At 37.8% G+C, this 13392-nt stretch overlaps 2 long non-coding RNA genes across 2 annotated transcripts; both read left to right on the top strand.

Moving 5' to 3' along the window:
• Window positions 1-427: 427 nt before the first annotated feature.
• Window positions 428-2485, top strand: LOC144431204 (uncharacterized). The gene is made up of 3 exons (XR_013479874.1): window positions 428-556; window positions 1381-1433; window positions 2334-2485. It is a non-coding gene; the product is annotated as an uncharacterized LOC144431204 (long non-coding RNA).
• Window positions 2486-9902: 7417 nt separating this feature from the next.
• Window positions 9903-11924, top strand: LOC120333383 (uncharacterized). The gene is made up of 3 exons (XR_005568228.2): window positions 9903-10031; window positions 10847-10899; window positions 11803-11924. It is a non-coding gene; the product is annotated as an uncharacterized LOC120333383 (long non-coding RNA).
• Window positions 11925-13392: the final 1468 nt, after the last annotated feature.

Here is a 13392-nt window from a genome sequence, read left to right as displayed (position 1 = left end):
ATAACTTCTAAATGTCGGTTCATCTCGCGTTTTGAAAGCCGAGCAGCCGGCATTAATCGTTTAACAATGTTTAATCCCGATTATTCGCTGGCCTTATGGCTCATTTATTACACGGTAATTTCTGGTACTCTCGTAGTATGTGTACCAGGTTAGGGTTTGGCCATAATTTTATTCTGATTTTTCTTATTTAGTTCTATTACGAGTTTGGGTACTGTCTGTGTTAGCTAAGTGAATATTTCCCCAGCCTATAGGTTTTAATCCCTTTACACAAACTTGATGTGAAATAGACGAACAAAATTAGTTATCTCCATATTGGATCTACCCTCAAATGCGCCAGAATTTAAAAACGTTAGGTTCAGTAGCAAAGGAAAATTGTAATTTTTCATTCAACAACTCATCTGTCTGTATATTTTTTGTTTTATATTATAGTAAAAAGTTTTAGATAAACTCGGCTTGCTTCAAAAACCTTCATCCTAATTCAAAATGATGAACAAAATCTTATTACTGACCTTGATGTTGGCTGTTACGTCAATGCTGATTCTAAACGTAGAAGGACGTAAGTTTATAAGAATCAAAATATATTCTAAAAAGGGTGCTCCCGAAGTATTCGTACCTATATGACGCACAACCTGAACATAGTGTACCAGGTTAGGGTTGTTCAGGTTGTGCGTCATCTTGGTACGAATACTTTCGGAGCGCCGTCAAAAGCTTATTCCCGAGCGTAAAACGGATGTAGTAAATACCTGGCATTCATTGAGTAGTGAATCGAACGAATACAAAGACGAAAAAAGCTAAATTTTATTTTTAAACACGGTGCTTTCGCCGTGAAAACAATTTATTAGGCATAAAGTTTATCTGCGACGAAAGAGTGAATATAAAAATAGTTTTCTAGAAATATATTTGAATTCGATTGGTCTAATACCGAAAAAGATTCGTTTTTTGACGCTGTGTTCACTGGTACTTTCGTGATCAAAATCTGTAACAAATATTGCTTGACTCCAAGATGAAGCCACGGTTCATTATTTCATATATATATATAAATATGTGATTTAACCTGTTTCCCATTTGTATTCTGTTATTGGACACTTTAGTGGACATAACGATCGTTTTACAATTTATGCTGACACCTTTCTTCTTGTTTTCTTCTTGGTATCGGTATGAAAAAAATCGCTTTTCTCTTCGATTACTGGTCCAACTGCTTCGAAATTTTTAGTGATTAAAGATTAAATTTTTCTCCAGAAGGCTATTACGTTTATTCATTTTCAAATATTCCGGTGAGCATGGCATGACATCCGTTTTTTGTGTGCTATACGTCATCAAAATTTGCCACTATGTGGCGCTACGTGTCCATATATTTGAGCATAGCTGTCTTGTTTTCAGTCTGCAGACCTGCGTGTCCGTCCGGCTTAGTATGCGTTGGAATCCGATGTATGGTAAGTCCCGTTTAATATTTTTGCGCGTTTTACTCAAATTACTTAGGCTTAAAGGGCGTAGAAATTTCCGTTTTTGTCCTGCGTCAAATGTGGGGAATAAGGTTATGAAAATTTCATGGTGGGGTGAGGCATTGATGCAGTTTTCATCAAACTTTTCCCTCACGACCCAATTCGCACTAACGGGTACTTCAATAGGACCGATGTGCTCGCATATTATCGCACAAACTATCGAATCTTGAATCTATTTCGGGCGCTTCCATAGTATGTGCAACAAGATGGAGGACACCTAAACATAGTATGTGAACCAGATTAGGGCTAGGCCATAATTTTTTGCAAATTTTCCCTATTTTAGTTCCATTACGAGTTCGGGTACTAGCCAAGTGACTCACGTAGTAATTCTACCTGAAATTATGGCCTAACCCTAACCTGATACACTTACTACATCCAGGTGTCCGCCATCTTGTTGCACATACTACGGAAGTGCCGTTACTCCCGAAGTATGCAAACCAAGATGGCGGTTGATTTTCAAAGTTTTAAACTTTCAATATCGGCCGTAAACTTATAATCGAAGCTGTTTCAATTATCATTTGAAGACATGAAAAACCAAGTGACACTTTCGTGGCCAAGGAGTAACATTGTATTGTAAATATGATTGAAAACAAAAAAAAAAACTAGCCAAATCGGAACACTTATTATTAGATTGTAGCATCATTCATTGCTACTACAATGAAAATTTGACTATAATGACGCAAATGAAACTAAACTTTCCAACAATCATAGTAATTTTTAAAAGGCTTTTGGCCCACTTGAAAATGTCTTTATGACCCAGCTGTGGGACATGGCCCAATGGTTGAGAACCAGTGTTTCTAGACTTCTCAATTTGCTCATTTTTATTTTCAGGAACGATGAGGAAGATTCATCACTACGTACAAGATATTTCATCGGACTTCATAATCAAGGAACGACACGACATATTAAAGTGCTTCTAAACGGATTATAAATAATAAATATAAATAAAAAAATTACGGGTTTTTATTTCCTCAGATTGTGATGAATTATTCTAATATGAAGGTTTAATTCATATCCAAAGCACATTAGAAAGCAGAATACAGCGTATAGAAATTAAGGTTGCCATACGCCATATTTTTCCCTGACCTGTCGGTATTTTAGTGGTCAAATTTTCGTCAGGAATAAATGTTGAAAAATCCATGAATGTCATTTTTGGACCTAGTCGATTTCAAGAAATCTCTCTTACACGTTTTAAATGATTAATCTAAAACTTGTTATTAATAAGTAAATTGATATTGACTTCATATTGGAAAATCTATTTTTTATTAATTTGTTTCTGATACATGAAAATATAAGACATCTTCTGAGAGTAGATCCTGGCGATCGAACTCTAGATCGTGGGATCATGGCACTCGTTTCAAAACATTGTTTGTTGGCGCTCGTCCTCCCGGGATAACTTGAGGAGCAGAGTGAGAGCGAAACGATGTTTACATTTGTGACGATTTTCAACGTCTGTCACGAATTTCTCGAATTCTACTTCCCGGAACAGAAAAATATATATACACTATATACACGTATACCCGGAATACAATCAGAATTTTTACAGACCATGCACACGTATACTAATGCTGCATGATTTTCGAACAGAAGCCTGCTGGCTGATAGAGTAAGCTCAGGCCTATTCCCACAGTTACTTCACATAATGCAACGGTGGGATATCAGGTTTGCCTTGTCGATATCGAGTAGAAAGTAGGGGAGGGAAATGGAGGCGGGCCAAAAGCGGTTCACAAGGAAACATTGTGCTGCTCCCGGCAAAGTGCCAACTTTGAAAGGTTTGCGGTTCGCGAAACGAGTTTCAATTCAGTTTAATCTGATACGTGCGAGTAATCTTAATCCCTCTGCCTATGGCGTCACAATGCAACGCACATCAACAGCCGAGTTTCCTCGGAAATAAGACCTAGCTTGAATTTTTTAAATGATTTCACCAAGATGGCGCACAACCTGAACCCTAACCTGGTGCACATACTTCTGGAGGTCTTGAAAATCTCGTAATTCTCTTCTTTGTGATAAATGAAAATTCCGCACATCCCCGAAAATAGGCCATAGTGTTATTTTTCGCAGGAAAACCGAAATAAAACCCAGTCTTATTTTCGGGGAAACACAATAGTCTCGTCTGACATGTACCTGCAATGCTGAAACGTTACACTGCATGTGTTCTTATTTAATTAAAAGCTAACAGTATGTGTTCTGTGGTGATGGTTATTTAACAAGGGTTGTTTCCCCGATCCTTGACCCCAGAATTTTTTTTTATATTTTACAATTGCAACATTTTTGATGCTCATTTCAATAAATCAAACGCTTCTTTTATACTTGACCTTTACTTGATTTATTCTCGTGTATAGCGACATCTATAATCTGTTTATCACCCAAATTATTTTAGAAGTTAGGTATAAGGAACTCGCCCCGGGCAGCAGACTAGTTTGGCACGCCCCTACTGGCAGGCCATGTAAGTGTGACGTAAAAAGTTACATTTGATAAACAATATTTACAGTGTTACAAAGCAAAGGTGGAAAACAATAAGCCTCGTACCAAAATCAAATTTATCCGCAATCTCAACAAATTCCTTGAACTATTTTAGCTGAAATATCAAAATTTGGTTTCACTTTGGTCGTGGCGGCATCAGGTGGGTCAGATTGAATTAACCAAAGGGCCGGATTTGGCCCGCAGGCTGTACTTTGGCCCATGTCTGCTTTATAATGTCGCAACTGCTCTGCGATCGAACTCTAGATCGTGGGATTACAGCACTCGTTTCAAAACATTGTTTGTTGGCGTTCGTCCTCCCGGGATAACTTGAGTAGCAGAGTGAGAGCGAAACGATGTTTACATTTGTGACGATTTTCAACGTCCTGCACGAATTTCTCGAATTCTACTTCCCGGAACAGAAAAATATATATACACTATATACACGTATACCAATGGTGCATGCTTTTCAAACATAGGCCTTCTGGCTGATAGAATATGCTCAGTCCTATTCCCACAGTTACTTCACACAAGAGAGCTATGCTCGAATATATGAACACTTAGAATAAAACTAAATATATTATCATCACTTCACCGAAAACCATAGGGTACCCTACGCCTGCACGAAGCTAAACAGTGAAACAGCTACATGGCCATGGTAACTGACTTACTAATACTTGGGTACAAATAACGGTACAGGGACTGTCATAGCTCTTCCATGTCCTGTGGTAATGATCTTTTCTTCTCCATCTAATTTCAACGTGAATTGGAATACCAAGTGATCCGAGTCACTTCTTCATTACGGTATGCGGTATATGAGGTACGGTATTTACCTGATATTCGTTCGCAGAACGGTTCTTCCTTGTCCTATAAGAACTCAATTCATTTCCTCTTATCAAATAAAAAAATAAGGTAGGCTACAAAATTTATGTTGTTCACATCAGAACTGTAACGAAAAGATGAGAGCGTAATTCACAAAGGTACCTTAACAGTACCTGTTGCTGTACTGTAGGCCTGCTTTCCGATCGTGGAAACGGTTCTTCTCTGGCATATCAAAACTCAATTTAATTTGCTCTTATCAAAATTAACAAATACGGTAGGCTAGATTTGCAGAAAACTTACATTTGACATTACTGCAATAGTAAGATCGCGAAACGAATAAGTCAATTTCACTGTGATACGGTAACTCAGTAGAACCGTACCTGCAGGCTTGATCACGCAACCGCATGAAATAAGTTTCAAAACAGTGTTCCCATGAGTAAATTTTGAAGCAGCAAAATTTTGAATGAAATATCATATCTCATAGGATTCATAGAAAATTTCCTCCCCCCTCCGGAATAAATATGTAAATCCTATCCTAAGCCTAATAAGGAGTTCGGCGAGGGGAGGAATTAACAAAAGGTCATGGAACCACAAACAACTTCCTTGAGTTATTTTAGCTGAAACATCGAAATTGGATTTCAGTTTGGTTGTGGTAGCAGATGCGGGCCAGATTGAATTACACAACGGGCCGTACTTGGCCCATATCTATAGGCATTCTGATTTTTATGTATTTCAGGAATTAGGATTCCAGAAGCACGTGCCAGACGTCGTAAACCGTCACTGGTGTAGACATCGTTTTGCTCGTCTCACTCCCAGACAGGCGGGAAACAATGTTTTTGAAACAAGTGCTGTAATCCCAGGACCTAACGTTTGATGGATGACAGACCAGATGCAGCATTGTGGAACGTATGTTATGCAAAAGCCATGCATGCGGCCTGTAAAGTGATTTTAAAAATTTGTAGGGATTAGGAAATATTAGTTATTTAGACAACATTTTTTATAGTAATGTTTGAAAAACCTGAAATTTGCCAAGACTTCTTCTAATTTGAAAAAAGTTGTTGCATTTCGATGTAAAGTTGATAATTACTCTTTCGTAATAAAGCGCGACAGCAAAAAACAATTTAGATTGTCCTCAAGTAAGATCGCTTTGTAAAACTGTTTTAGAAATTGGTTCGCAAACAATTACCATATATATTAGCTCTGATTTCAATTCAGTTTATTTGAATAGGCCCTGAATATATATTTATCGTTTTGCAAAAAGTATAAAACCCGCTGTAAAATCTATATAGATAACCAGCAGTGTTCAACCATTGCTTGGTTCAACCGAGTTACAACTACAATAAACGGCGCTCCCGAAGTATGTGCACCAAGATGGCGCACAACCTGAACCCTAATCTGGTGCACATACTATATTCAGACTCTGCGCCATCTTGACGTGCATACTTCTGGAGGTCCCAATAAACAAAATATATATATATGCATAGAAAAATAGTATTAAATATTGTTTCCTATAAATTTACTTGAGCATACAAATATCCTACTCATTCGTCGCAACGAAACGTGGCAAAATAACATTCAACTTCTGAATTCCTCTATTTTGTATCAGAAATCACAGATCCATTTTTAGGTGACCGTACATTTGAACCCACGTACATTTGAACCCATGTGTATATCTGCGGGTTCAATTTATATACGGGTGCTAAAACCCATGGGTTAGGGTTAGTATGGGTTCAAATATCCGCAAAACGAAAAAAAATTCCATAGGTGCAATATATGCAGGTGCAATTGTCGTGGGTTCAAATGTACGTGGGTTCAAATGTACGGGAACCCCATTTTTAATATTGCTGTCAGCAATCAATCAACTTACGATAATGTCTTCATTTACAGGTGATTTGATAGGCCAGATCTTTTTTGTTAAATCCCTCACTTCGCCGATCTTGGAACTCTTTACTGTACCCCACGTGCATAGAAATATTTTGGATCCCTTGCTGAAAATTTGTGTTAAGTGTCTCTCCCATTTGTACAATTAGGGGTATTCCCGTAGTATGTGTACCAGGTTCGGGTTGGGGCATAATTTTATTCCGATTTCCTTATTTCAGTTCTATTACGAGTTGGGGACTGTCTGTGTTAGCCAAGTGGGGTCCTCCCGAAGTATGCGAACCAAGATGGCGGACATCGGAACGTAACATGGGTAACAGGTTAGGGTTAGGCGATAATTTTTTTCAAATTTTCCTTATTTTAGTCCTATTATCAGTTCGAAGACTAGCCAAGAGCCTCCCGTAGTATTTATACCTAAAATTATGGCCTAACCCTAACCTAGTACACATATTACATTCCGATGTCCGCCATCTTGGTTCGCATACTTCGGGAGCCCCCAAAGTGGATACCCCCCTTCCCATAGATTTCAGTCCATTTACCCAACTTGATATAAATTAGGCGAACAAACTTAGTTACTTCCATATTGGTACATATACTTCCTGGAGCGTCCTATTAAGTAGTTGTTACGAATTCATGTATAAGTATTTATAGTAAAATAAAAAATCTAAAGATTATTAGTAAGACTACAGCAAATGTGAAGCGAAATTTTTTTCCCCAGAACGGAAAATTCCTTGTCGGTTGATCGGGATAGGCAGTTTCTTGAAACTAACAATACAAGTTTCGACTAAAGGGAACTGCGCTTTAGTTTTGTAATTAAGCAATCTTGTGTTATAATGACCGAAGAGAAAGTAATATATTTAGTGACAGCATTAATGTTAAACCCGAGTACAGCTTGACATTGTCTCGTCCTAAATGCCAATTGCAACACGTTATACTCAGTGGTGGGATTCAAATTTTTTGTCAGCCGGTTCCATCACAAAAGTCATATTTTTCAGCCGGTTCTGTTCAAAAAGGTATATTTTTCGGGGCTCCCGAAGTATGCGAACCAAGATGGCGGACATCGGAATGTAATATGTGTACTAGGTTAGGGTTAGGCCATAATTTTAAGTATAAATACTACGGGAGGCTCTTGGCTAGTCTTCGAACTGATAATAGGACTAAAATAAGGAAAATTGGAAAAAAATTATCGCCTGACCCTAACCTGTTACCAATGTTACGTTCCGATGTCCGCCATCTTGGTTCGCATACTTCGGGAGCACCTATTTTTCTATGAACGAAACTGATTATTTTTAATTACTTCCTAATTAACTTTTCAAAATAATGGTAAGCATCATTATGTCAAAATTAGCATTAGCAAACAATAAGCCTCGTGCCAAAACTAAATTTAACCGCAAACTCAACAAATTCCTTGATCTATTTTAGCTGAAACATCAAAATTAATTTGATTTCATTTTGGTTGTGGTAGCATCAGGCGGGCCAGATTGAATTACACAACTTTGCCCATATCTGTAGGCATTCTGATTTTTATGTATTGTAGGAATTAGGATTCCAGAAGCACGTGCCAGACGTCGTAAACCGTCACAGGTGTAGACATCGTTTTGCTCTCACTCACTCCCAGTCCGCCCGGGATAACTTGAGGAGCAGAGTGAAAGCGAAACGATGTTTACATTTGTGACGATTTTCAACGTCTGGCACGAATTCTACTTCCCGGAATACAGAAAAATCAGTATTTTCACAGACTATATACACGCCGACTCGTATTACAATTCCATGCAATTTGAATTGCAATGTTTGTTTTTGATTGTGGGAGCAAAAATGGAAGAGGTGAAGACGGATGAAAACCTTGCGCGTTCAATTTTAGCGCGAACTTTTAATTCAGCGCGGACGGAAATTCACTTAATCCTGCTGTTATTTTATATTGTGGAAGATATATTTCTTACCTCACATAGTAGAAATTATGCATATTCTGTAACCAGCGTTTTTCCCTTTTCTTATTTGAATTATATTATAATGAGAAATTGCCCGAAAAACAGTCAGCCACAAGCTTTGCCTATGATAGTAAAAAAAAACAGTCGCATGGAACCTTCCAACAGCAAACGTTGCCTGATACAAGTTCACGGTAGCGCTACACTGACGCCATTATGATTTCCTTTTGAACTTGACTCGATGTTTCCTCATGTCACGTTCGGATTTTTTTAATTTATGCTAAAAACTCATAAATAGGCAGAGCAGAATGCTCAACTCGGGCAAATTGTCAAACGAGCTTGGTAGCTCCAAATTGCCGGAGAAACTAAATTGCGATGTTCCACCGCCGCGATTTAAGATGCGTAAAATCCATTGAAGCGTCGTGTTAGGCCTCAGAAAAGCTCTTACCATCGCACCGCTAATCGAATTTCGGGATTACTGAAATTCTCTCAATGTCGAGTTGATTCGTACCGGTCCGTTATAGATTCAACGTGGTCTTATACTGGACGCCCCAGAAGTATGTGCACCAAGATGGCGCATAGCCTTAACCTGGTTCACATACTATGTTCAGGTTGTGCGCCATCTTGGTGCACATACTCTTGGAGCACCTTATACTGTTAGTCATCCCAATCGCCTATTGTGCTACTTAGCGTTTTAGGCTGCGACAACTCAATTCCCGCGGTATTTCGTTACATCCACCGATAAATAGGCGGGAGCTAAATGGTTCGTGGTCGTTAAAATTATGGCCTAACCCTAACCTGATACACATACTACGTTCCGATGTTCGCCATCTTGGTTCACATACTTCGGGAATACTCGCTTTTCTCTCCCGGCTAAACATAAAAACAATAACTTCTAAATGTCGGTTCATCTCGCGTTTTGAAAGCCGAGCAGTCGGCACTAATCGTTTAACAATGTTTAACCCCGGTTATTCGCTGGCCTTATGGCTCATTTATTACACGGTAATTTCTGGTATTCTCGTAGTATATGTACCAGGTTAGGGTTTGGCCATAATTTTATTCTGATTTTACTTATTTTAGTTCTATTACGAGTTCAGGTACTGTCTGTGTTAGCTAAGTGAATATTTCCCCAGCCTATAGGTTTTAATCACTTTACACAACTTGATGTCAAATAGACGAACAAAATTAGTTGTCTCCATATTGGATCTACCCTCAAATGCGCCAGAATTTAAAAACGTTAGGTTCAGTAGCAAAGGAAAATTGTAATTTTTCATTCAACAACTCATCTGTCTGTATATTTTTTGTTTTATATTATAGTAAAAAGTTTTAGATAAACTCGTCTTGCTTCAAAAACCTTCATTCTAATTCAAAATGATGAACAAAATCTTATTACTGACCTTGATGTTGGCTGTTACGTCAATGCTGATCCTGAACGTAGAAGGACGTAAGTTTATAAGAATCAAAATATATTCTAAAAAGGGTGCTCCCGAAGTATTCGTACCAATATGACGCACAACCTGAACATAGTATGTGCACCAGGTTAGGGTTGTTCAGCTTGTGCGTCATCTTGGTACGAATACTTTCGGAGCGCCGTCAAAAGCTTATTCCCGAGCGTAAAACGGTTGTAGTAAATACCTGGCATTCATTGAGTAGTGAATCGAACGAATACAAAGACGAAAAAAGCTAACTTTTATTTTTAAACACGGTGCTTTCGCCGTGAAAACAATTTATTAGGCATAAAGTTTATCTGCGACGAAAGAGTGAATATAAAAATAGTTTTCTAGAAATATATTTGAATTCGATTGGTCTAATACCGAAAAAGATTCGTTTTTTGACGCTGTGTTCACTGGTACTTTCGTGATCAAAATCTGTAACAAATATTGCTGGACTCCAAGATGAAGCCGCGGTTCATTATTTCATTTATATATAAATATGTGATTTAACCTGTTTCTTATTTGTATTCTGTTATTGGACACGTTAGTGGACATAACGATCGTTTTACAATTTATGCTGACACCTTTCTTCTTGGTATCGGTATGAAAAAAATCGCTTTTCTCTTCGATTACTGGACCAACTGCTTTGAAATTTTTAGAGATTAAAGATTAAATTTTTCTCCAGAAGGCTATTACGTTTATTCATTTTCAAATATTCCGGTGAGCATGGCATGGCATCCGTTTTTTGTGTGCTATACGTCATCAAAATTTGCCACTATGTGGCGCTACGTGTCCATATATTTGAGCATAGCTCTCTTGTTTTCAGTCTGCAGACCTGCGTGTCCGTCCGGTTTAGTATGCGTTGGAATCCGATGTATGGTAAGTCCCGTTCAATATTTTTGCGCGTTTTACTCAAATTACTTAGGCTTAAAGAGCATATAAATTTCCGTTTTTGTCCTGTGTCAAATGTGGGGAATTAAGTTATGAGAATTTCATGGTGGGGTGAGGCATTGGTGCAGTTTTCATAAAACTATTCCCACCACGTCCCACTTCGCACTAACGGGTACTTCAATAGGACCGATGTGCTCGCATATTATCGCACAAACTATCGAATCTTGAATCTATTTCGGGCTCTTCCATAGTATGTGCAACAAGATGGTGGACACCTAAACATAGTATATACGTGAATCAGATTAGGGCTAGGCCATAATTTTTTGCCAATTTTCCCTATTTTAGTTCTATTACGAGTTAGGGTACTAGCCAAGTGACTCACGTAGTAATTCTACCTGAAATTATGGCCTAACCCTAACCTGATACACATACTACATCCCGGTGTCCGCCATCTTGTTGCACATACTACGGGAGTGCCGTTACTCCCGAAGTATGCAAACCAAGATGGCGGTTGATTTTCAAAGTTTTAAACTTTTAATATCGGCCGTAAACTTAAAAATCGAAGCTGTTTCAATTATCATTTGAAGACATGAAAAACCAAGTGACACTTTCGTGGCCAAGGAGTAACATTGTATTGTAAATATGCTCGAAAACAAAAAAACTAGCCAAATCGGAACACTTTATTATTCGATTGTAGCATCATTCATTGCTACTACAATGAAAATTTGACTATAATGACGCAAATGAAACTAAACTTTCCAACAATCATAGTAATTTTTAATAGGCTTATGGCCCACTTGAAAATGTCTTCATGACCCAGCTGTGGGACATGGCCCAATGGTTGAGAACCAGTGTTTCTAGACTTTTCAATTTGCTCATTTTTATTTTCAGGAACGATGAGGAAGATTCATCACTACGTACAATAATTATCATCGGACATCATAATCAAGGAACGACACGACATATTAAAGTGCTTATAAACGGATTATAATTAATAAATATAAATCAAAAAATGACTGGTTCTTATTTCTTCAGATTGTGATGAATTATCTTAGTATGAAGGTTTAATTCAATTCTAAAGCACATTAGAAAGCAGAATACAGCGTATAGAAATTAGGGTTGCCATACGCCATATTTTTCCCTGACCTGTCGGTATTTTAGTGGACAAATTTTCGTCAGGAATAAATGTTAAAAAGTGCTTAAATGTCATTTTTGGACCTAGTCGATTTCAAGAAATCTCTCTTACTCGTTTTAAATTATTAATCTAAAACTTGTTATTAATAAGTAAATTGATATTGACTTCATATTGGAAAATCTATTCTTTATAAATTTGTTTCTGATACATGAAAATATAAGACATCTTCTGAGAGTAGATCCTGGCGATCGAACTCTAGATCGTGGGATTACGGAACTCGTTTCAAAACATTGTTTGTTGGCGCTCGTCCTCCCGGGATAACTTGAGGAGCAGAGTGAGAGCGAAACGATGTTTACATTTGTGACGATTTTCAACGTCTGGCACGAATTTCTCGAATTCTACTTCCCGGAACAGAAAAATATATATACACTATATACACGTATACTAATGCTGCATGATTTTCGAACAGAAGCCTGTTGGCTGATAGAATATCACCAGGCCTATTCCCACAGTTACTTCACATAATGCAACGATGGGATATCAGGTTGCCGTGTCGATATCGAGTTCCAATCTGAAAGTAGGGGAGGGAAATGGAGGCGGGTCACAAGGAAAAATTGTGCTGCTCGCAAAGTGCCAATTTTGAAAGGTTTGCGGCTCGCGAAACGATTTTTAATTTAGTTTAATCTGATACGTGCGAGTAATTTCAATCCCTCTGCCTGTGGCGTCACAATGCAACAAACATCAACAGCCGTGTTTCCTCGGAAATAAGACCTAGCCTGAAGGATTTCAATGAAAGCCCTCTCTTGAAAAGGGACCTAGTCGATAACGAAAATTTTTTTATGACCTAGTGAAGCAAGAAATCTCTTCTACACGTTTTGAAGGATTGCTAATCTGTTTGGCAGTTATTTTAAATAAAAACGTGTTATTTATAAGTAAATGAATATCGGTTTTTATATTTGAAAACTTCGTAATTCTCTACTTTGTGATAAATGAAACTTTAGGACATCCCCGAGAATAGGTCCTAGTGGTATTTTTCGCAGGAAAACTGAAATAAGACCAGTCTTATTTTCAGTGAAACACAATAGTCTCGTCTGACATGTACATTGCAATGCAGAAACGTTACACTGCATGTGTTCTTATTTAATTAGAAGCTAACAGTATGTGTTCTGTGGTGATGGTTATTTAACAAGGGTTGTTTCCCCGACCCTTGACCCCAGAAAAAATTTTCATATATTTTACAATTGCAACATTTTTGATGCTCATTTCAATAAAATAAACATTTCTTTCTTACTCGACCTTTACTTGATTTATTCTCGTGTATAACGACATCTATAATCTGTTTATCA

The sequence above is a fragment of the Styela clava genome, chromosome 13 (assembly GCF_964204865.1).
Source record: "Styela clava chromosome 13, kaStyClav1.hap1.2, whole genome shotgun sequence".
Taxonomy (NCBI): Eukaryota; Metazoa; Chordata; class Ascidiacea; order Stolidobranchia; family Styelidae; genus Styela; species Styela clava.
Note: the sequence above shows the minus strand (reverse complement) of the source record. Positions and strands in the feature narration are given on the sequence as shown.